The 20,730-nt window shown below is 43.1% G+C and overlaps 1 long non-coding RNA gene and 1 pseudogene across 1 annotated transcript in view; one reads left to right on the top strand and one right to left on the bottom strand.

Annotated features, from left to right (window-relative positions):
• Window positions 1–20,730, bottom strand: part of LOC137220001 (uncharacterized) — a 41,377-nt gene that overhangs the window by 6,974 nt on the left and 13,673 nt on the right. Inside the window, exon 2 of the long non-coding RNA XR_010941406.1 lies at window positions 18,896–18,930. This is a non-coding gene — a long non-coding RNA (uncharacterized lncRNA). The remainder of the gene's footprint in view (window positions 1–18,895; window positions 18,931–20,730) is intronic.
• Window positions 5,370–5,459, top strand: LOC137220286 (U6 spliceosomal RNA; annotated as a pseudogene).

The raw sequence follows: 20,730 nt of genomic DNA, 5'->3' as shown, positions 1-20,730 counted from the left end.
ATTCAGATTCTCTGAGGCAAATGGGCCTGGCACTACCCGTTAGCTATATAACCTTGGATAAGTTCTATGACTCTAGGTCTCAACTTCCTCATCTATAAAATGGAGATAAGCTCCCATATCACACAGCTCTTGTGAGGATTACATGAGTTAAAACACATATGAAATTAGAAGAGTGCCTGGTACACAGCATATTAAATATTAAATCTTGAGGTAAGATGTGCCTTTTAGGGCTCCTGAGATGAAGGTTGATTTTTTTTTGGGGGGGGTGGGTGTAGGTAGGAAGGAAGACCTTTTGAAAACTGTCTCCACGTGAGGAGTCCATGAAAGTCATCCTTAAGGTGTGTGATTTTGCTTGACAGTGTTGCTGGACAGCTCCCTGCAGAAGAACCGGGAAGAGTAAGACCAGGAACACACGTGAAAGAAGAAAGAGATGATAAAGTAAAGCCTGGTCACTCCCAGGTATGTCACTTGCACTTTAATCTCAAAACCCATTTGGTTCTAGGAAGGGGGATCAGGGTGTGGGCAGCATGTAGGAACAGAATGACTTTCACTAATGATCAGAATGATCTTGGATTTAGCTAAAATGCTCTTCAAACTCATTTTTCTGCTGGTTCTCTATGTGGAAGGTGTGTTACATGGCTCTGGTGATAGTAAGTCAGCGGTAGGCCTGGAAGCCAGCTGGAGCTCTGCTACTTGATCAGTCAGTTCCAGAGCTTCAGTCTGTCCCCTCTCCTGCCTGTGTCTCCTGCCCATGAGGTCTTTGTGAAGATCTCTTTTCAAACACATGAGGTGCTAAAGTGCTCTAGTATCGTCCAGGTATAAAGTTGCATTCTTAACTGAGATCAGACCAATTCCTTCTCCAGACCTCCAGCTCCTTTGTAAAATCAGAGTTTCAGGTTCTATGAAATACAGATGTATCCACTGAACCCCCATGGGAGGGGGTAGCAGAAGGGATTGGGGATCTGATGTTGGAAGCTTTACCATTAGACAGCACTGCCCCATATGACAAAGGGCTAACATTGGTTGGGCACAGGTGGTAGAACAATATCATGTCCCTTTTGGTTTTATTAGAACGTTGATTAGAAGTTTCAGCTCAGCAGAGGGACAGCACCCTGGGCGGGGACTGGGCCTCCAACATCTATGGCTCCTCCCCTCCAGCACCCAGGCTAGGTACTCAGTTCCCAGCAGACCAGAGGGCAGGAACAGAGCTCTGCCAGGTTGGCCTTCTCAGAGGGCAAGTGTAAGCAGCACAGCCAGGAATGTGAGCGACAGGCTTTGCTGGGTTGTCGAGTAGGAGGGTGACGTCTGGCTCAGCATGGCTGGAGTCAGCACTAGCCTCCCCTCGGCCATGGGCACTGGGCCCCGGTCTCAGGCTCACACAGGCCTCCAAAGCCCTTCCCTCTGGATGGCGCTGAGACCCTCCACCCAGCCCAGCCTCCCGCCCCAAACACCAGCCGGTCAAGCACCACTCAGAGAAGGGGGCCTTTAAAGGGCTTTAGAAAATCTTAGAATCCGGATATGGAAGCTACTATGTTTCACTTCTGGCTGAGAGCTCTGCTCCCGGAGCACAGGATGGCCCAGGGGAGCGAGATGGGAGGGTCTCGCTGTGACCCCCCAGGCACTGCTGGCCTTTTTAGCCACATGCCTGCATTCCTTGGAAATACATTTCACTAACAGCCAAACGGAACACCCTGAGAAACGGGAGGAATTATTGGCTCGTTTCAACCCTTAGCTACAGGGAGTTTTCACCACCGTGTGTATTTCCTCTGCTATCTGTGATGCGCTGGAACTTACCTTTGGGCAAAATGTGCCTCAGCTGTCCACGGCGCCTGACACACTTGGCGACTCTGCCTGACCCGGGAGAGCCCTGGGCCCCAGGGACAGGGTCCCTGCTTCCTGACAACCCCCTCGTGGGAGTGTTGAGGCTGGTCAGCCCCCAGCCCTGGGGGCTCACCATCCCCTCGGAAGTGACTGCGAGTCAAGCTCCCCACCGACCCCGCCCCCCTGGTCTCCTTCCCGCCAGGGCCGCTTCGTGCACGGTGCCAGTCAGACCCTCCTCAGGGGGTAGGTGTCGGGGAAGCCCCGAGTGCGGGCGCCCTCCCGCACCCTCACGACTTGGTGCTGCTCCGGCTGGAGCCCGCGGCCCGGGGGACAAGAGGCGCGACGGGGGTGGGAAGGAGACGGGGCCACGGGAAGCCCATCCCGGGCCGGCATGGGCGCAGAGGCAGGAGGCGGCGAGGAGGGCCGGCCCAGCCGCGAAGCCCGTGCCTCCGCCCCGCCCGGGCCCGAGCGGCCCTCAGACCTCCCTGCCAGCCCCTGGGCTCGGGGTAGGTGACGGGCACGCCAAAGAAGCCATCCCGCTCGAGCCGTCCGGAGAGGCCAGCACAGGGCTTGTGCCTGATCCCGGCGTGCGGCGAGCACTGGGGCGTGAGGGTGTGGAGCTGTCCGGCCGCAGGTCACAGGCTTTGCCTGCTGGAAGAGAGGGCTGCGATGGGGCTGTGCCGACGGAAGGGGAGGTTGGAGCCGCCCACCGTCCCCGTTTGCCAGGCAGAGCTTCGTCGCGGAGCCTGTTTTCAACAGCCGTGCGCAGCAGGGACACCCAGGCCTGGCGAGTCTGCGCCCCACCCAGGGCTGCTGGCTTCTTGCGCGGCAGCCCTGGCATCTCCTGCTGAGAAACCCCGAGACCGTGCTCCTTCCCCCGAGCCCACTGCCCGGCTGCAGAGCCCAAGGAGGCTGGGGGCTTCACCCAAACTTGAGGAAGCCATACCTGGGTGCTGGGACACAAGTGGGGGTCCCACCTTCCCCGCAGGAGCAGACCCCGCAGAGGGTCTATCTTTTGAAAATAAATATAGACTAACAGGTTTTACACACAGAATCTTAGAGCTGGGAAAAGTCCTTTGTGTCATTCATGTAGCTTCATAAGATTTTTTTTTTTTTAATGAGAGGATGGATTTCCTTGAGCAAGAGTGAATTTCCAGGAATGGGTCCCTGGTTACCAAGGACTGTTTTCGGGAAGAAAGATGAATCTATTCTGTGAACGCCTTATAGAACTTATTCTATATTGTAGTTCTCTCTGGAAACACAGGTACCGTTGATCTTTGTAGCAGCCCTTAACATCCTCAAGAGAAGCTCTCATTTCCCCATTAGTACTTGTTATAGACTGAATATTTGGGTCCCCCCAGCATTCACATGTTGACACGCTACCTCCAATGTGATGGTATTAGAAGGTGGGTCTTTTGGGATTTGATGAGCGAATCGGGATGGAGCCCTCGTGATGAGATTCTTATCCTTGTGAGAGTCATTAGAGAGCTGGCTTTTTCTCTCTGCTCTCTGCCCTGTGAGGACACAATGAGAAGTGGACAGTCTGCAACCCGGATGAGAGTCCTCACCAGAAGGCAATGATCCCGACACCTAGATCTCAGACTTCCAGCCTCCAGGACTGAGAATTACATTTTTGTTGTTTACAAGCCCCCACCCTGCCCCATTTATGGTACTTTTTGACAGCAGCCCAAACTGACTTAGCACTCTTTTCTTCAAGTACATTGAAGAATTTGTGGAGCCCATCCATTTTATGATACAATTTCCCAAATAACCAATATTCTTTCTATACACTGATTTGTCAAGTTTTTTATTTATCAAAATTGTTATAAAAAAGCTTCCATATTTTTTCCTAATAAATTGTTTCCAATCCAAGTTGTCACTGTAATGGTTCTATGATATTAATAATTTGAACCCTAATACCCTGCTTAAAATAATCATTCATTTGTCTTATGAATAAGTTCAGGGTTCAGATGCAAAAGTTTTAAAAGGATATACTGTGTAAAACACCTATGTCATCCCTCTGAAGGAAAGAAGGAGGGAAGGAGGGAAGGAAGGAAGGAAGGAAGGAAGGAAAAAACATTGAATTTGCCCTCAGTTTAGCTGCCACTTCCTAAGGGAAGCCCTTTCCAACTCCAGACCCCCAGACATCACAAATAAGCTCTCATGGGACACTGTCCATACTGTTGCATGTCATGTTTCCTGAAAAGCTGCTTCTGAGACAAGTACAGACTTTCAGGAAGTTTCTTGGAGTGTGTTTTTTGGGATAAACATAGAATTACCATATGACTCAGCAATTCCACTCCTAAATCATTGAAAATAAACACTCAAATCTACGTACACACGTTTATAGCAGCACTATTTACAATAGAAAAATCATGGAAATAATCCAAATGTCCATCATTGGATGAATGAATAAACAAATTGTGGTCTATACATACAGTGGAATAGTAATTCAGTCATAAAAAGGAATGGAACAATTAAATATCAGTTACACGGCCAAAAACATTTTTTTTAAGCAATGCAATACTAATACATATTACAGTGTGGATGACTCTCAGGAACATCATGCTAAGTTGAAGATGCCAGACACAAAGGTCATACACTGTATGATTCCATTTATCTGAAATATCCAGAATAAGTAAATCCATAGAGAAAGAAAGCAGATTGGTGGTCTCCAGGGCCTGGTAGAGAGAGCAAAGTACTATCTTCTCAATGGGTACAGAGTTTCCTTTTGGGGTGATAAAAATGTCTGGGGGGAAAAATTTTTTAATTGGAAAATGATTGATTAAAAACAAGCCTGTGGGGTATTTCTTGGTACTGGCTTTCCCAATTTTGACAGTAAATGGTCAAGTACACAGTAAATGGTCAAGTACAGCAGCCATGGTTTGAGAAAGAAATGATGACCAGGGCTCAGAACACTCACTCGGGGACGAGCGTGAGGGTTACTCCACGAAGTAAGCCATCCATTTTCACAGAGATATTATCCAAGGATGAGGGGAATTGAGAATGGATAGCACAGGAGGGAGACAATGACTATCAGTTGTGGCCTTGAGGCCACCTACAGTACAGAGGCTATAGTTCGACCCATTGACCCTCCTTTCACTAGTAGTTCATCTCAACTCACCTTCTCCCCTAAAAATGATCCATGGAAACTATGAAACAGTTGTTTCCAGAACTTATGCAAAGACGTTGATCCAAGTAAAGGCAACAAAAGCAAAAATAAACAAGTGGGGCAACATCCAACTAAAAAGCAACCAACAACAAAATGAAAAGGCAGCCTACCGAATGGGAGAAAATTTTTACAAATCATATATCCTATAAGGGGTTAGTATTCAAATTATATGAAGAACTCATACAAAAATAGTAGAAAAAATATCCAACAAAAAAATGGGCAGAGGATCTGAATAGACATTTTTACAAAGAAGATACAGAGATGGCCAGTAGATAGTTAAAAAGGCACCTAAAATCACTACTCAGCAGAGAAATCAAACCACAAAGAGATGTCACCTCATTCCTGTTGGAATGGCTAATATCAAAAAGATGGGAATGTGCTTGCTTCGGCAGCACATATACTAAAATTGGAACGATACAGAGAAGACTAGCATGGCCCCTGTGCAGGGATGACATGCAAATTTGTGCAGCCACATAGCACAGGGAGATCAGCTCGGTGCTTTGTGACCACCTAGAGGGGTGGGATAGGGAGGGTGCGAGGGTGGGAGACTCAAGAGGGAAGAGATATGGGAACATATATATATGTATAACTGAGTCACTTTGTTATAAAGCAGAAACTAACACACCATTGTAAAGCAATTATATTCCAATAAAGATGTTAAAAAAAAAGACGGGAACTAACAAGTGTTGGCAAGGGTGTGGAGAAAAGGGAAGCCTTGGACACTGTTGGTAGGAATGTATGGAAAACAGTATGGAGGTCCTCAAAAAATTGAAAATAGAACTATCATATGATGCAGCAATTCCACTACTTGGTATTTGTATGAGGCAAACAGAAACTCTTAATTCAAAATGAAATCTGTACCCCCATATTCATTGCAGCATTATTTACAGTAGCCAACACTTAGAAACCCCTGTGTTCCATTGATGGATAAATGGATAAAGGACATTTGGCATATATATATGCCAAATTATATATATATATATATGTATGTGTGTGTGTGTGTGTGTGTGTGTGTATAATTCAGTCATGAGAAAGAAGCAAATCCTGCCATTTGTGACAACATGAATGGACCGTCAGGGTGTTATGCTAGGTAAAATATGTCAGACAGAGAAAGAAAAATCCCGTATGATCTCACTTTATATGGAATTTTTTAAAAACCTTATAGAGTCAGGGGGTGGAGGGTGGGTGAAATGGGTAAAGGTGGTCAATATGTACAAACTGCCAGTGATGAATAAGTCCTGGGGATGTGACTATAGTTAATAAGGCCGTATTGCATATTTAAAATTTGCTAAGAGAGTAGATCTTAAAAGTCCTCATCACAAGAAAAGAAGATTTCTACCATGTATGATAATGGATGTTAACTAGACGTACTGTGGTGATCATTTTTTAAATTGAAGTATAGTTGATTTACGGTATTATATTGTAATAACAATATATTAGAAACCAGTGATTCAATATTTTTATAGATTATACTCCATTTAAAGTTTTTATAAAACATTGGCTATCCTTATAGCTTATTTATTTTATGCATAGTAGTTTGTGTCTCTTCATCCCCTCCCCTCCCCTTATCTTGCCCCTCCCCCCTTCCCTCTACCCACTGGTAACCACTGCTTTGATGTCTACATCTGTGCGTTCATTTCCTTTCTGTTACATTTATTGTTTATTTTTTAGATTCCACATGCGAGTGATAACATACCGTATTTGTCTTTCTCTGTTTGACTTATTTCACTAAGCATAACAGTGTTGCAGCAAAAATAGAAATGAAGTTTTTCCTCTCCTGAAAATAAGGAAAGTAAAGGGGACAGTGAACAGGCTAGAGAAGACACACAAACTGGCCTGAAAGTGTTAATCAATCCTAGTTTTATTTAACTTGTTACTAATCTGTAGTGTCTGTAACTAGATGTATGTTTCACAAAGCTAAATTACATCCTGTTCCTATCACTCCCTAGCTGTCAATGTAAATTACATCCTGCATCTGGTGCTTAAGCTCCCTGCACCGTCTTGTAGCAAATCACCCTGTGTAGCTGTTTGCATTTCAGGAAGCAGACAGCAGGTAGATAATGCAGAGGCAAATGAACCCAATTACCGGTCCGCCGGACCCAGTTACCGGACTGCCTGACGCCAGCGATGCCGGTTTTGAAATAATGCAAGAAGAATGCAGGACCTTTACCACTTTGATCCTTATTACCACTCCCTGGACTGCGATGGCCACCTGAGGGGCCGGGAGGCCAGCCGGGGCTTCCAGGTGTGTGTGGGCATCGTGTCTGCAGACAGCTTCCCTGAGGCCGCGCTTGGCCCATCATCACTGAGTGAAGCTGCGCTGCGACAGCATGGCCGACATTTTTCTGGTGCTGTGAGGACCTGTGCACATTGCAGGATTTGGTGCCTCTGCCTGCCGTGGGTGCCTCCCTGCGGGAGGACCTGCTGAACTTCAACACCTACTGCCTGTGTGCGGGGTGGACTGGGCACCGCCCCTGAGCACCCTCTGCCCCCGATCTGTATCCAGAGCTTCTTCCAGCCATGGCTTGGTGAGACAGGTTTGTACTTTCCACTTCCAGGGGCTCTCGTGTTGGCACTGCGAAGCGGAGTTTTAGATAGTACAAGGTGGAAGGTGGGCACTAGAACCGGTGCCCAGTGCCCGGGTGTGCGTGCACTAGATGGGGCATGCGGCCTAGGACTCCTGCCAGCTCGGTGACCCCGGCCGAGTGCCTTAAGTCTTCTAGGTCTCAGTGTTCTCATCTGTAGAATGGGCTTAAAAGGACTCACTCTCTATGGCAGTTACAAGGTCACACTCTGTTAATGCTTATAGACTCTACAGTGTAGAACACTTGGCACAGTTTGGAACATCGTTCATTATTCCACAGATGTTACCTGGTCTGTTGAAAGACTTTGCCTGGTACACACCAAAGTGATTAGGAAATTGCTATATCCCAGCTTCATTTCCTTTTCATTAAAACAGGGTTCAGGAAAAAAAGTTTTTTTCAATAGTCCTATCATATCGTGGAAAGAGCACCAGTGTGAAGGCAGCTTAGGGTTTGAATTCCAGAGTTTATGCTCTCTGTGGCCTGGGCAGGTTTCTTTTGCACTACAATCCCCACACTTGTAAAATGACATTAAAAACCACCCTTTCTGTGGGTTCTTAGAATGAATTAAGCAGGTTATGTGTGTAAAGTATCCTGGCACTTGAATGAGTTGTCAGAACCAAGGGCTGCTGGAGATGATGCTTCTGCCCTAGGTAATCTTCTCTTCTACTGGGCGGCAAGTAAACACAAGCACAGTAGTCAGTGCTCTGGAAGAAGTGAGTTCCGGTGCTACAGAGCACAGAATCTTGTTTTTTTAATTTAATTTTTATTTTATATTGGAGCATAGTTGATTTACAATATTGTGTTAGTTTCAGGTGTACAGCAAAGTGATTCCATTATACATATATCCATTCTTTTTCAGATTCTTTTCCCGTACAGGTTGTTACAGGATATGGAGTAGAGTTCCTTGTGCTATGCAGTAGTTCCTTGTTGATTATTTTATATAGAGTCGTGTGTATATGTTAATCCCAAACTCCTAATGTATCCCTCCCCACCACCTTTCCCCTTTGTAGAGCAGAGAATCTTGGAAGGGAAAGTTCAGGGTAGGCTTCTTGGAGGAGGTGCCATCCTTTCTAAGGATATGTAGAAGCTCCTGGGGTGGCAGGAGAAAGCAGTGTGTGTTGAAGTTTGAGAAATGTAAGAAAATATGGCAAAACTAAGGTACAGGCCTGGAACTCAGGGTTTGGGAAAGAAATGAGAGTTGATGCTGGAAACCTAGTGGGGCCCAACAGAAAGGGGCCTTGTTTGTCCTGTCAGAAGTTTATATGTTTATCCTGAAGGCTGTGGGAAACTCTAAAGAACAGTGAGATGGACTTCTGGTTTAGAGACTCACTCAGACCTCCATGTGGAAGGCACTTGATTGGGTGCAGGGTGAATTGTAATCTAAGGGTCCCACTTAAGTTATAAAAGGTTGAAATGGATTTTGCAGATCCGAGAGGGAATGGGTGAGGCCTGGTGACCAGTTAGAAAAGGAAGGGCAGCAAGCAAGGGTGACAGTTTACAGCTGCATCTTTTTGTGAGATACAGAGCACAGTAGGAAGAGATTGGGGGTGGGGAGAGGATCTTACTTCATCTTCAGTGCTTTAGAGGGGCCTGGTAGACAGGTCTGGGCCCAAGGTACAGATCTGGGCTTTTTGGGAGGACAGGTATTTGAAGGCATGGGAGATACTTAGGTTACCCACAAGAAGATCCAAAGAATCATAGGTCTGAGGGCTTTTTAAGTGAGTATATTGAGGATGTTTATAAGCTGAAAGAAAGTAGGCAGCAGAGAAAGGGTGTTAAGATCTAGGAGAGGAAATGATTGTTCATTTGTTTTCAAAAAGTGGAATACTTATCGTGAGCCTGGCCCTTTTCTAGGATCTGGGGTTCACACCATGTGTTATCTCTTCTTCAAGGACAGTTCAACTCATCCCCTGGTGAAGAGAAGTCAGATTATTCTTTGCATCCCATTCAGGTGTAGGAACCAACTCCTGGGTGGTTTCACGGCCCCTGGACTCAGTTCCTCTAAGTTCATCTGCCTACTGGGGTTGAGTGACCTTCTAACATGAAAAGATACGCCTAAAATAATGCTGTTAATGGCTTGCCCACACAGAGTTAGTGCATACTAGCCTCCCAGTCTGTGCTCTGCCCAGAGGCGTGTAGTCTGAACTGTGCTCTACCAAGCCTCCTGGGGCTCTTTGGCCCTGAGGAAGGGGAGCTTTTTGTGATCACTCCCTTTATCTAATTGGTCCTTCAGCAGCGGGGTGCCTTTCTCTAATCAACGGAGGCACCCTTACTCAGCTAGTGGTAGCCCCAGGCCTCATCACCTGTGGGATACAAGCCATGCTCTCTCCCAGGCTTGATTCGACCAACATCTCTATTTTCTCTCCCTTCTCACATTTGGACCCCTGGCGTTTAGTTATCCCCACCTGCAGTATTTACAGTGCCCAGCAGGAGTCAGGCTTGAGTGTCTGCACAGGTGCTCCCTCTGCAGTTAATGCACCTCCTCCTCCAACTCTGCATAGCCTCATCTTTCTCGATTGTACTTCAGGGTTATCATGAAGCCATCGCTTAGACATAACTTTTTGCCTCCATAGGAACCTCTGTGCATAAAGGTTATGGTTCTTTATCTCATGTGATTGAAATTTTGAGTTTATATATGTCCCTCCTTAATGAGGCTTTAAGGGCAGGAGTCGTTTCTAATCCTTAGCACAGAGCAGATGCTTTTTTTCCTTTTAAGATGCTTTTTAATGGTGATAAAATATATGGTTTAAATCACTCATTTTACAATAATTTTGCTTTAGGTTTTGACAGAAATAACGTTTCCAGAAGTTGTGTTCCTGCAATAAGAAATAAAGATGTGACCTTCCAGTTGTGTAAAGCTCTTAGATGCTGTGTAAGTGCGTCGGGTGCGCTAAGGAACCTGGAGCTAAGTGGGTTAGTTGTGAGAGAGAGAGACGTAACTATGTTAACAAGGGTGGTAAGCCTTCATTGTGTGCTGCCAACATTTGATAGTTGCTTTTGGGGCAAACTAAAGGGGCAAAATTTTAAACTGTTCCTCCCCATTAAAGGGATTGAATAAATCGGTCACTTTGGGGCACCAGTGTCTTGCGAATTGTCCAATTGGAGATGGTGGTTTAGAAAGTGAGTTTCAGTCTTGTTTAAGTCTCTTCCCATCAGACTGGTCTCGTGATTTCCTACACACCATGTCTGTCTACCTTTTCCCGTCTACCTTTTCTTGGTGTTCTTCATGCCTGGATTTTCTCCTGTACCTGCTCAAACCTTGGTCCATTTTCATTTGTACCATGGAAGTTTGTCATGCTGGATACTGTCAGAATTAATCTTACTTGTTTTTGTTAAGCCACAAACCACGTTTTGTATATTTTCTCTTTTTTGTGTTTGTCTATATTTTTATGGTTTCTCTTCAAGAAATATTATGGGAAGGGAAATAGCAAGATGTAAAGAGCAAAAAAGTCATCATTCTCTTTAAATTGTTAGAACATGTATCTGCAATCATAATTATAATGCACTGTGGTATGTGTTAAAATAGGAAATATATGTAACGTCCTGTAGGAGCAGCAAACTCAGTGGTGTTGGTGAGGGTGTGTCATGGAAGTAATCACAAAGCAGGTGACTGTTGGTTGGGGTCCTGAAACATTAGTGTGTGTTCCCTGTGTCCAGTAGTGGTCTGGAGGGGTCAGTAAGGCTGCCTTTCAATTTAAAGGAACAGAAGGTTTGAGGTCCTCTCTCTTCTATTGCTCTAGTATACTGCATAGCAGCTAATAAAATACTGGGTTTATAGTTGACATTTAAGTCGCTGATTGATCATCAAGATTGGCATGTATCATTGGAAATGAAAATCAGAGGAGTCTTATGCTTTTTCGGTTTTTCTTTTTTTTCCCTTTGTCTCAAAATTATGTAGTACTTTACTGAGTTGTTGGGAAGAAAGCTTGCAGTATCCAGTGTATTCAGTTTTAGTACTGAATAGAATTAAACTGTTGCTGTAAACTGGAATAACACTTTGTTACTGACAAGTTTTAGAATGCATCAGTTCATCAATTACCTGTTTGGGAAGATTGTAGTTAATGATTTTAAGAATGTGGCTGTAAACCTCCAAATGACTCAAGAAAAGCAAATAAGTCAAGATTGACAAATGTATAGGCTCTTCATCTTATTGTGTGTGTGTGGTTTTTTTCCTTTTAGTTACTTGTCAAGGTATAAAGAACGCTATCATTCTTAAGACAGTAAACTTCACGGAGTGTAATTTGACATGGCAGGGAGCAGATCACATGGCCTAGATCTTAAAGGTGATTTTATGTTTAAACTTTCATGAAAACATATGTGCTTGAAGCACATTAACATATTGATACAGATGGCAGTTAATTTTTGTCTTTTAATACATGTGAGTGCAGCTTCTGTTTTGTTGAAAGAATCTGACCGAATGGTAATGTGAATTGCTGTTGCATAAATTATAGTGTGGAATCCCCAGTCTTTGCATTTGAGTTTAACAACTCTGTGGTTTTCTATCTTCTTCCTGAGATGCTTAATCTCAGGTCCATCCTCGTCACACAGAGTGGTAAATTAGAGAACGATTAATATCACCATTTACAGAAGTGAGACTGAAATCTCAAGCATCCTGAACATAGGAACTGAAGGGGCCTCTCAGCAGTTCAGAGAGTTATTACCAAGCCAGTCGGCTGAATTCTGCTCAGTTTTCTCTGTAGCAGAGCCTTCCAGGTCCTTCTTTTGAGCTTATTTATTTTTATACACAATTCTGTGTGGTTACTGTACATAATACTAAATAGTTGTATTAACTGGGTTTAACTGGTGATGTATTTACATCAAGATCTAACTTCGTTTTGTTGATATCTTTTTAGGGGCTTGCCATTCATCAAAGCTCGTGATGTATGTAATCAGTTGCTGGTGTGTAGCTATCATATTTATGATATGTAGGGCTTGAATTGGGAGAGGTGGATGGTCATTCTTATTGCTTTTTAAACTGACAGAGCCTTACAAGAAGCATTTCCCTCTCTGAAATAAATCCATGTAAAACATGTTTGGTCGCTCTCCCAATGCAACTGTGTAGTTGTGTGTATTTGGCACACAACTGGCAGCCTTGTGGTTGTCTGTAAACAAGGAAGCCTGTTCTCCAGTCCGCAAATCAGCTGTTACCCAGTGAAACGAACTTGACTGCCATTTCTGACCCCTCACGTGGAGCTGTCATACTCAAGAATGTTCATATGTTTTCAAGAAACGTTGTTTGTGGGCTATATGTACAAATTCCTGATCGAAAAGCCAATATAAAGCAACATCTCCCAAACCTCTGCTCTCTCACCAAGGCCACACACATTCCCTTGCTTCTGGCCTCATGGCAAGCTAATACTGTCAGTATCAGATTCTCCTTCCCAGTGGTTCTGGGAGACTGCATAGTTGCTCTGTGAAAGGCACCACTGCTGAGGTTGAGAGAAGAGCATCTTGGGTGTCAGTCCTGCCCTTGCATGTTCAGAGAGAGAGGTGTGCACCTCGTTCTCCTGTTGGGATTTTCCTATGCTGCAGGTTTGCTGCTTATTGTCAAAATGATGTCCTAGTGACTTGTCTTCTGTGTAGTTACATAATCCCAGCACACTTCTTTATGACCTGTAGACTTTTATGGGGTTGTGACCAGGTCAGGTTTTAAATGTTTGGAAATGTCCAATTGAACAACATTGCAGTGGCAGTGAAGCTTGACAGGAGAATTACTGTTACCCTAGTTTTGGCTTAAGGGTGATGAGAAGATGAAATTTTGATGGGTCAGTTTTAGTTATGTATGTGTATGTGATTTACTTTTTTAAATTCTAACATCTATTATACACAGCTTAGATATGTTGACTTTCTGATTATTCTTCTGTTTGTTTATCAGTCCCTTTACTGATGTATTTTCCTCCAAAAAACTACATTTTCTTCCAGACTGTTTTTGTTTGATAGTGAAAAATAAATTTTTCATTTGCAGTCTAAATTTGATCTGAGAAAAAATGGTTACCTTGGATCTTCCCTTGGCTTCTGTGAAAGAAACTTAATAAAATAATATGGGCAATTCCCATTACTAATCTTAACCATGTACAACAGAGGTCTGTACAGTAACATAGCAAAAATAAGTTACTGTACTTTTACTTATTGCCTGTTTTAGACTAAGGAACAGTGAGAGACGTTTATAAATAATGTTATATATAAATAAGGGAGAACCTTAGTGATCATAAGATAAATTGAGTTCTGAATGAATGTAGTCAGCTGATTCAGTGCTCTTGTTTTACAGATGAGAAAATTGACAGTTCTAGTTGAACTCTCTTTTTACAAGAGGAAAATATGGCCGCATTTTAAATAAAAGTAAAGTTGAAAAAAGTTTTGATGTTGATATTCTCCTTTCCTAAAATAAAAAATATCAAGAAGTTACATTCCATTACCAAATAAACCTGACCTCTAATGTCATTGCATACTATTGTTTGTATGGACAGAAAAGAAAAATGGATTTTCATAAGAAATTTTGCACATAAAAATAATACATTTATTTTATTTCAACTTTAATGAAGAGCTGAACATTTCTAGTAAATAAAGGAATGCCATTTGGGGGGGACCTTGTCTTTGTGCTACAAAGTCCCATGTTTAATTTTTAAGAATTATTTAATATGATTTTCTTTTCGTATGGAACTTTACTGGTTTCAGAACTAATTATCCCATTATTGTAGGACTATGGAAATTAACTCTTTGATTTTCAAAAGAGAAAGTTAGATTTTTTCATTAAAATTAATGATAATATAGAGAAATTTTAAGAAAAAAACTTAGAAAATTATGAAATGTTAGAGTAGGAGAAATTTATAGTTCATGTAGAGTTACCCTCTTTCATTTTATAAATAAGCACCTACAATTTGTAGCACATAAGTGGTTTATTAGTAAATGGCAGAGTACGACAAGACCCTAGAGCATCTAACCCGCATTCCTTGTCATTTTAGATGTGTTGTATTCATTTCCTTCATGAGTAGACCAGGAGATTGTATTTCTAATAGCAATGATAGACACTGGGGAAGACCAAGAAATTTACACACTGGGACCACAGAATAGCAAATTCAGAATGCACTGAGAACCCTTTCAGCTCTTCTCCATTTTGACAAGACACTACAAGGATGGTATCAAAGTGTTTAAGTATATAAGCCCACAACAATCAAGAGATTTCAACATAGTTTTGAAAGATGGAAGACAAGTGGAAGAGTGTGAAACTGGGGCAGTAGAACAGAGGAAAAGCATCACCTAGAATATGCACAGGGACCACCTGCAACTGAGGAGGATTCTGACCCCACCTGCAGAAGTAGCCCCATGCTCAGATGCGCATGCAGGAGAGAGGGTGGAGTTAGTTAAAAGTGTGACTGAAATAGGGGAGCTCATTGAATGGTTGTGTTTGGAGGAGCGGACTCCCGGCCCCGCCCTCACGCTCCTGAAATGAGATGCTTTCATTTTGAAAACAGTGAAACTGGCAAGAACTAGGGCAGCTAGTATGAGTTTTTACACCCTAGAAAATTGTGTTTGGGGGGATCCTATTACAGTTACTCCCGCTTTTTCCTGCATAAGAAACCAATCAATCATTGACTTCAGGGAGCTTTATGCGCTCATTCTTAAATAGAAAATAACTCATTTGCGTGATAGTTGAGTAAAGCTTACAACATGAGAGAGGGGGGAAAAGTGTGAAAACATATCCTGGTAGGACTGGGGACAATTTAGGGAACAAAGTAATTTAAGAAAAAACCCTAATTAGTATTCTGAGGGAGATTTAAAAAGAGCTAGCAACTATAAAACAAGACTAGGGTGTTAATTAAAAAGAGAATGGTCAGAAAGCAAGAGAGATCTCTTGGAAATGAAAATATGGTTGCTGAGATAACTTCAGTAGGAATCTAAAAAATTTCTCATTATATAAAAGAAAGAAAGACACAACGGAAAATGTAATAGCAGTAAGTTAGAGAGGCTGCATCTGGGAGATGCAACATGTAACTATTAGAAACTCCAGACCCAGAAAAAAAATGGAGGAAAGCTGTCAAAGGGCAACAAAACTCCCCACAACTGAAAGTAGATATCAGGCCTCAGATTGAAAATAGTTACTCAAGTTTTGAGCAAGATGAACAAGAATAGACTCGCACCTAGGCACCCTTCATTGTGAAACTTTAAAATACTGAAAAAATAAATTAACATAGAATAAAATACTGACAGGATACATCCATTCCAGAGAGAAAAATACTGGTCACCTAAAAAAAAAAAGTTAAAATCTGACTTTATCATACTTGTCTTCAGCACCACGGATCCTGGAAAGCATTAGAAAGATACCTCCAAAGTTTCTCAGACACATAATTTTCACCCTAGGGGTTTGTATCCAGCCAAACTATCAGTCATAAGTGGAGACTGAGGAACATATTTTATACACAAAGAAATTTGAAAAATTGACCTCCTGTGCTACACCTTAAGCTATTTATAGAAATAATCCAGCAAAATGAGGCAATAAACCAAGAAGGAAGGTAATAGGCGATTCAGTGCAGAGAGCAACTAGTCTAGATTGGAGAGGCTTCTACTGATTGTGTGATTGAGAGCTTAGAAACACCTTGAGGCATATTGTACTTACTAGGTATTAGGCACTTTTGGAAGGGAGGAGGGAGAGGAAGAGGAGAAGGAACTTGAACTCCAGAGGACAAAAGGCTATGCTGACATAAACGTGAAGCAAACTAAGCTATGGTTGATTTTTAACCTACTATTGGTGAGGAAGAGAAGAATCCACTTAAACTTGACACTATAGATGTCCCCCTTTTCAGCAACACACGGGGGTAATGACCACCTATCTAATTTGTTGTCCAAACCAGAACTTGTCCAAACTCCTTACAATTCAATAGTGTAAGGAGGTGCTCTAATGTTGTAATATCAGGACAACAGGTATAAACTGGAACAGTCCAAGGTGGCTTGGGGTATGTGGTCACCCTGCACAAGGGCAGTGACACTGACACAGTATGGAACGAGGTGTAGTCTATACACAGAGACAGTACATCTGCAGTGGGCAATATTAATTTCATTGTAATAATGGCAATACTGTCTTGGTTTGCAGCTTTTATTGTCAACTTGCATGTAATAACAAATAACTAACCTAAACTATACTTAGTAAGTATTTGCGTTAACTTGGTATGCACTGAAATATACTAGTATGTACTTAGTATATATTAGGTTCTAAGTGTTTTTGCATATATTAACTCATTTAATCCACTGTATAGCCTTAGGAGGTTGGTGCTAATATCATTCCCACTTTTGTGAAGAGGAAGCTAAGACAGGGTAGGAACTTGCCCAGGCTGTACCTAAATTAGGGTTGGATCGAGGCTTTGAGTTTAGGTTCTCTGCCTGTTGTCTTAAACTTTACTCCCTACTGACTCTCAAATAACAGAAGACTTGACTGCACATAGAACAGAATATAAATTTCAACTTTGACAACGTAAAAACTAGGTTTGGAAGGTAGACAGGAGGTAGAAAAAAGGGAAGATGGTATGAATGTCCTCATTTTACAAAGCGTGACGTTGAGAGAGTTTATAGTTGATCAACAATGTAGGTTTTTAAGTATATCACTACAAGTCAAAGAGATCATGAACAGTGGAATAACTAATGATGACATAACTTTACTGAGCAGTGTGGACATAGGAAGAGTGTAGAGGAACTAAACCCTTACTTAGTAAAATAGAAAGTGAACAGATAATGCCTCCAATTTAGTCAGAAAATGGTCATGTAAGAGTATTACTTGGAAATGGAGAAGAATTCAAAATAACAACAGTTGGACCTCCCTGGTGTCGCAGTGGTTAATAATCTGCCTTCCAAGGCAGAGGACACGGGTTCGAGCCCTGGTCCAGGAAGATCCCACAGGCCGCAGAGCAACGAAGCCTGTGTGCCACAACTACGGAGCCTGCGCTCTAGAGCCTGTGAGCCACAACTACTGAGCCCACGTGCCACAACTACTGAAGCCCGCCCATCTAGATCCTGTGCTCCACGACAAGAGAAGCCACTGCAATGAAGAGTAGCCCCCACTCACCGCAACTAGAGAAAGCCAGCACGCAGCAATGAAGACCCAACTCAGCCAAAAATAAATAAATAATAATAATAAAAAAATAACAATATTTGACGTAAACCTCATAAAAAAGGAAATCTAAACAGCCAGTAAACACAGAAAAGTGTATGACTTCATTAAGTAATAAGAGAAAAGTGAGTCAAAACCAATGAAACTTCATGCCAATCAGTTTGACAAATACATAAATAAAGTGTGGTACTATCAGGTATTGTAGACCTGGAGTACTATGGGAATCTTCTACCCTGCTTATACTGGAGTATAAATCGACACAACTACTTTGGAAAGCATTTAGCACTCTCCATTAACTGAAGGTATATAAATAGCCTGTGAGCCAGCAGCCCTCACCCCCGCCCTGTGTAAATGCACCAGAATAACCGGTACAGCAGGTTTCCTGTCCATGATTTGCATTAGCACAAACTGAAAACAAACTGTCCATTAAGAGTCAAAAATTTAATAAATTATGCATATTCGTACAGTGGGAAAACTATCAAGCAATAAAATTGAATGAACTAGAGCTACAGGCTGCAATGTGGATGAATTTTTTAAAACAATGTTGAGAGAAAGAAATAAGATAGAAAAGATTTCATATACTATGATTGTCTATATAAAGTTAGATGTTGACAAAACTAAACTCTTTTGTTAGGGATGCATGCAGGTTAAAGGAAAGGACTGTCAAGAAATGAAGATGGTGTTTAACTGGGAAGAGAGAAGGAGATTGTGATGGGAAAAGGATATTGGGGGGGTTTGAGATGCTGATAAGTATCAATACTTTCAGATTCGAGTACTGGTTATGTACGTATTCTCTTTTTATTTGTCACATTGACAGTTTTGTTCTGTGCACTTCTCAGTACACATATCTTATTTTATAATTAAAAACCTGAGTAAAGAATTGGTCGCTTCTTGAGTGCTGGATGTGGGAGTGGGATGAGACTATTTCATTTTAAGCCCTTCACTACTGTTTGCGTTCACATGTTATTCATTCAGCGTTAGTTGAACAACTTTTAGATCTAGTTCTGATAACTGCCAGTTGCCCCCAATTCACTCTTTGCAAGAGAATTCTACCTGAATCACAAGGTTAATAACCTGACTGCAAACCAGCATCCTTAAGCTATCTATGGTCACCCTGGCAACTCACTATAAAGTTCTTCTTTCTAAAAGATTTCAGAAAAGTAATTTCAGTCATCAAGATTACATATTGCACAGGACAAAAAGCTTTATTATTCTTACCGTTCTCTGGATGTAACTCTACGTCTCTTTTCCTCCTATGTGGAGAGCAGGGAAAAAGAGAAAAACAATATTTCAAAAGAAGATCAAAACCAAAAGCAAAGGGCTTCCCTGGTGGCACAGTGGTTGAGAGTCCACCTGCCGATGCAGGGGACGCGCGTTCGTGCCCCAGTCTGGGAAGATCCCACATGCTGTGGAGTGGATAGGCCCGTGAGCCATGGCCGCTGAGCCTGCGTGTCTGGAGCCTGTGCTCCGCAATGGGAGAGGCCACAACAGTGAGAGGCCCGCGTACCACACACACACACACACACACACACACAAAGCATGCGTCAAAGTATTAAATAAATACATTTGATGTGGTTCAAAACAGGGGTTGGGGGTAATCTCGGTTTGGGGGAGATCTGGGCAACCTTCAGTGTGGTGTTGTTGTCCCATCACCCTCAAAACAAAGAGAGGCCCAGGAGCTGGCCCGGCACACGTCTGCGCACTACAGGTCATCTAGTGATGCTACGTAAAGTCAAAGATCCACCTCATGTCAGGGATTTGTTAACACTAGGAAAAACCAAAGGAGTAATTGGGATTCACATCAGGAAGTGATGGTGACAACCTAGACGGGACACCAGCTCTTCTCTGATGAATACCTTAGTACACTACTTCCCTAAGTTCACAACACTTGCCATCTCCAGGATATCTGTATTTATGTATTTAAGAGGGATAAAAATATTGTCGTGATGAAACCGATCCATGTCTTGTCAGAGGTGGAGGTTACAAGAATGCATGCGTGCATACGCGTGACCACACATGCACAGTGAATAAAGTCTGTAGATTATGCCAATGTCCATTTTCTGGTTTTGCTATTACAGTTATGTGTGATGTCACCATTGGAGAAAGTTGGGTAAACTACACAGGACCCCTCTGTACTATATTATATGGAGTTAATCTGTATGTGTATATATAAAATTCTGCCTCCAGACTGCCTTTAGACTTGAGCTACAACATCAACTCTTCCCTGGGTCTGTCTCTCTTGGCCTGTCCTGCATATTTCAGACTCGCCAGCCTGAAGTCGTGTGACTCAGCTGCTTAAATTAATCTCATATACACAGACATCACTGGGTCTGTTTCTCTGGAGAATGCTACGATAGATTTTATACTAATATACTACAGTAATATATATATACATATAATCTGAAACAATACAGAAGAAACTGATACATGCTCGCCTCTCACAGGAAGGACAGGACGGAGAGGGGGGAGCACCACACCTATGTACCAAACAGCCTTTTGTGCTGCTGCCAGCCCGGCCACCCCAGGTCCAAGCAGATATAATGGCGTGTGGCCCAGGCAGTGGCTACACAGCTAAGGATTTTAAGGCACAATGCAGCGAGATGCCAGGGCCATGGTCACACATGTGAAACATTCTAAAGCCAAGAGCAGTCACAGGATTCTGTGCATGGGCCCCCAAGGGCACTCTGGAGGCCGTCACAGACCCTCAGGTCCCACATGAGGAGACAGCCCACTAGAACACAGCAGGCGGCCCTCCTCCCAGATCTCGCCCGGGTCAGCCTCCCGGGCACCCGACCTCCTCGCCACAGCACTGGGCAGGTGCACAGAGGGAAGAGTGACCCAAACCCAAAGGTCACACCAAACCCTACGGGAGAAGAGTAAACCAAGGTGATGAGGGGAGAGGGGAGTGGTCCCTCGGGAAGCTGGCCACTCAGGATTTCCAGCCTCTTCCACAGGAAGCCAGCTCATGAAGCACCAAGACCTGTCCTGGGTCACACTCAGAGGACTTGACCCCTGAATCCACAGCCCCGCTTCCCAAGCCTCCTCGATGCTGG

This window comes from Pseudorca crassidens, chromosome 2, assembly GCF_039906515.1.
Source record: "Pseudorca crassidens isolate mPseCra1 chromosome 2, mPseCra1.hap1, whole genome shotgun sequence".
NCBI classification, from domain to species: Eukaryota; Metazoa; Chordata; class Mammalia; order Artiodactyla; family Delphinidae; genus Pseudorca; species Pseudorca crassidens.
The sequence above is the reverse complement of the archived record's forward strand: the minus strand, read 5'-3'. Positions and strand labels throughout refer to the sequence as shown.